We start from the raw sequence: 4,734 nt of genomic DNA, 5'->3' as shown, positions 1-4,734 counted from the left end.
ATATCTAGTGACGTCAATATACTTATTTTTAGTCATATGGTTGTATACCTTTTGCCCAGAATTGTTGGAATATTGCTGCATGCACAGATTATGATTTGGGGGTTGGTTCTAATAAATGATGTATGATATCTTTTTAAAATTCTTTTAATTTTTATTTATTTTTAAGAGCCAGAGAGACAGAGTGCGAGCGGGGCTGGGGCAGAGAGAGAGAGGGAGGCACAGAATCCGAAGCAGGATCCAGGCTCCGAGCTGTCAGCACAGAGCCCGACGTGGGGCTCGAACTCACAGGCTGTGAGATCACGACCTGAGCCGAAGTCGGATGCTTAACCAACTGAGCCACCCAGGTGCCCCGAAATGATGCATGGTATTTTTATGAATAAAATAACGTTTCTCCTACCAAACCAAAATAAAATCACTTTCAATACCCAAGTAAGGCACGCTAAGTAGTACTTAATTTCCACTGAAAGTTTCCATAAAATCCAGAGGTATCTAGTCATTAGCCATGTCTCCTAAGTGTCTGCTCAGTTTGTACAGAGAGGAATGCTTCTTCCTTTACCATCATCTGTTGAACATTCACTTCGTATCTGGTGGGGATCACCCAGGAGAGACCCCTCCCTTTCAAAAGCAGCGAGGTCCAGATCTCATCTGGCACATGTTGAGAACTGACACTTGTAATACACATACATGTGGGGTTTCCCAAAGCCACGCAGGGCCACTCTTCGTATTTTATCATTAGAGCTCCCACCGCTGTTTTCTCATAACCGGATATCTCATTACAGGAATGATCACCACTGTAACTGTAACACGTTAAGTAAACCCACATGTGGAACATTATCCAACACAGTGGAGACGATCATTTACCCAGGAATTTTTGTCACAGTGTGACTGGAACTCTCAAGCAGCTGCACTGTGTGATGATGGCTTTCCTTTAGCGATTAAAAAAAAAAACAAACACCAATCCTGGCTTAAATGTGCTTTTATTTTGCACATTTCTGTTTCTCCAAAACCATTTTGACTTCTGGTTCAAATTCAGGCACATTCCAAAGGGGGAAAAGGTGGTTTGCTTTTATGATGTTAGTATAACACGAGTGCAGAAATGTCTTTTATTTATAGCTTCAAATTTATACCACTGTCTAATGCCAGAAGAGATTTGAGGTGGTACATGGAGATGTTGACTTTGCTCTTATCTGGGCACCTTAAAATGTAATTTATGCTGCCTGTTTTGGCCCGTATATTCGCCGCTTCTTGGCATTTGGTGATTAATGCGTGTGTGTGGAACAAAACTGATACTGAAGGTATAAAACATCCTCTCATCTGTGAGGTCTTGGCAAGCACTGGGAAAGCTGCAAGAGGGTGTAATTTGAAATTGCACACTAGGTGCAAACGAGCTGAATGGCTGTTTTAATTTTAAAGAGGAACTTAGATTGAAAGACAGAATCGTTTTCACAAAAGCATTTCTGCCAGAAAACCGTTACCGCCTCCTCCTCGACACTCTCTGCAGGTGCAACAACCCACCCCTGGCATCACTTTGAGAAAAGGAAGTGTGAGGCATGCCCAGAAGGCGGGACTGTGCTGCCGGATCACTCCTGGAGCCTCCGGGGACTAGAGGACACCCTGACATATTTGCATTTGCATGATGTCACCTTTTAAAACTCTTGGGGAAAAACAGTCAGATAAGGTGGACATCGTGTACACAATGCAACTTTTGTATTAATTTCTCTCTCCAACGTCGTATTTCACACTACACTTAGGGAAGTGAAATAAGGAAGAAGAGCGGGAGCAGGGCGATGGAGAAGGAGGAAGACGAGGCTGGGAGGCAGAAAGGCTTCAGTAGACATTTGTGTCGGGTTTCATTGGGCGAGTGACTGACCATACATTTAGTGGGTTGGCAGGTGGCTGATGGCTGCTTCCCCAGAGCTGACTGGGTGCTTTGGCTTGGCAATTTCTTTGGGTGAAAGGGCGAAGCCCTTGTAGCCGTCCCCACCGCTTTTCCAATTCTTTTTCTGTGCCACTCTCCTTCACGCCCTTAGGTTTCCTCCTTCCTCCGGGTACTTTTTCTGGGAGAACAGCCCACCGGGGGAAGAGTCTTGGCCATGTAGAGGCATGAGATCAAAGATAGAGAGCTCCTCTCTGCACGGCTGGGGAGCCTCAGCCTGCTGCACCTGGGTAGGAGACCAACAGGTCCTGGCCCTCAGTTTCTTATTTGCAACATCAGGAGGTGTGCATATCGAGGGGCTCCAAATTAAAATCATTTGCGTTTATTAAAAAGCCACTTTCCTGGGCTCTACTGTGGACCAAGTAAATATTCTCTGTGGGTAGGGCCCCCAAGTCTGAGTTTTTAATCATCTCCTAAAATGATGTGAATCTTTCTTAAATCTGATACCCACTGGGCTCTCATCCAGATTGACTCGTTAAAAATGTTAATGTTTGTTTTCGAGGGAGACAGAGCATGAGTGGGGGAGGGGCAGAGAGAGGGAGACGCTGAATCCAAAGCAGGATCCAGGCTCTGAGCTGTCAGCACAGAGCCCGAGGCGGGGCTCGAACTCACAGACCGCAAGATCATGACCTGAGCCAGATTCGGACACTTAACCAGCTGAGCCACCCAGGCGCCCCACTGTCTCGATTAATTCTTACTTACAAGTTCAGAGCTAATATTCTATGGTTCTAAGGCCATTTGAGTTGGTCTCACTTTATTCCCCCTAAGGAGAAGCCTTGGGTCACAGATGTCCAGCAAGAACTCTCTGAGAGTCTCATCCTCATCAGCCCTAAAATCTGCAGACATCTTCCTCAGCATATTATGTCTTGGCAGGCACGGGACGCAGGTGCAATGGATGTGTCAACCACTGTGGAGCTGGGGGCTGGGTTGATCCCAGGGTAACCTAGCCCCTGCTCCCTGCTCATGGTCACGAGGGGGCATCAAAAGACACTCATGAGGAACAGAATGATGCAATCAGCTGCTGCATCAGTAGGCAAATTCCATGGCAAAGAGATCGATATTTGACAGAAGCAATGAGATGAAGAACCGGGTCAGGCTGGAGGCAGAACATTCTGGATGACGTTAGGATTATCAGGAAGCTGAGGAAGAGGCACACTGGGTCAGACGATGCAAAGAGTCCAAAAAGATCAGAGACAGACTCAGCCTATTCCTGAGAGAGAGCAGATACTTTCAGAATGACCTGTAGTGCTGGGCTTCTGGGGCGTTCTCAAGGGCTGCAGGAAGAGTCTGCCACTCTGAGAAACCCTATTGACGTAAAGTCCTAGAAATATTGCCAGGTGTCTGAGAAGAGCCAGACTCCTCTTCAAGGATCTTTTGTTTCCCAGGGCTCACTAAAACAAAATAATAACTCATTCTCTCTGGGCCTCAGCTTTCTCATCTGTAAGATGTGGATGTTGAACTAGACGATCCCTACAGTGTCTTCCGGTTCTGTGTGTCTAGGGAAACAAAAGAAAATGAATGACGGAGACGGGAAAAAATGAAAAGGAATTGTTACACCAGATAGGAAGGCAGGGCGGCAGAGTTTTCTGGAGGTGAGAATTGCTGAAGGGCAGAAGGAAAGCTTGACCAGAGGAGATGACTGGGCAGACCAGGTGTGGGCGGGGACAGGAGACATGCCTCCAGAGACCAGCATGCACACCTTGGATCTATCTTGGCCTTGTAGGGGAGCCAGAAAGAGGTGACGCTCAGTCTGAGACTCTACAAAGTCAAGGAACAGGCAACACTCCTCGATGTAACCACCACTAAGAGTACGCTCCAAATCAAATGCATTAAGGGCCCCAGGGAATATTAGTTCTACTCAAATCCTCAATAATGGCGACCATCAACCTTCCAGATGGCAAGTAGACCATCCACGGTATTTTTAAAAGCCTGAATAAACCGAAAGAAAACTCAACACACATGTTGTGTTCTGTGGCCTCAGGTCCCCAGTGTACTTCTAGTTTCCATGCTTCCAGCAGAAGGTTCCTTTTGAGGGTAGTCACTGTCTCAGGTGAGGCGTGCCACCCTCAGCTGCAAGCCTTCCCAGTCAGAAAGTGGTCGCTTCTCGAGCAGGGACTACAGCTCTAGAATACAGTGCCTGGTGAGGTACCTTTTTGGGGGGTGCATCTTATCCCCCATGCACCTGGAAACCCAACCAGGGATGGGACTTCCTCAGAGTCACATATACAACCCTTCTTGTGGAGCTTAAGTTTGCCCTGGACTGCACAGAACATATCAGCCCCAGTTCTCTCTCCAGACAAGGTAACCCACACCTCCTTGAATCCCCAAACTCTTTCCTCTGCAACTCCTGGCAACAGAGATAGATGTTCTTTCGCTGAAGAATGTGTCCCTTTGCATGTTGGGCTGACGGGGCTTCCAGACTGGGTCCCTCACACTCTGGGATCTGTTAGAACAGGGAGGTGTGGTCACTGAATCATTCAGGGATCTTCTACTCTTATCTTTGGTCACCAGAATGTACTTGAGAAGAGTGAAAGGGGCAAGTCACTTCTCAGTGCTTTAGCATTGCAGCAAAGGGGGCTACATACACTCACAGTGACTGAATATCCTTAATATACAAAAACGGGATGCATTTACTCTTGGAAAGCTCTCATCAGGGATGGTTGCTAAACTAAGACTGGAAGGGCTGAAGTAGATTAAAAGCCACGTATCATAGATGTTAGGCTGCCTCTAGGAAGTAAAGGTCAAGACCTAATAGGTATTTTCTTGGTGATGTGAACTGAAAAACGGATTGTGTTCTA

Source organism: Panthera pardus, unplaced genomic scaffold (assembly GCF_024362965.1).
Source record: "Panthera pardus isolate Hobbes unplaced genomic scaffold, ASM2436296v1 HiC_scaffold_1, whole genome shotgun sequence".
Classification (NCBI taxonomy): Eukaryota; Metazoa; Chordata; class Mammalia; order Carnivora; family Felidae; genus Panthera; species Panthera pardus.
Note: the sequence above shows the minus strand (reverse complement) of the source record.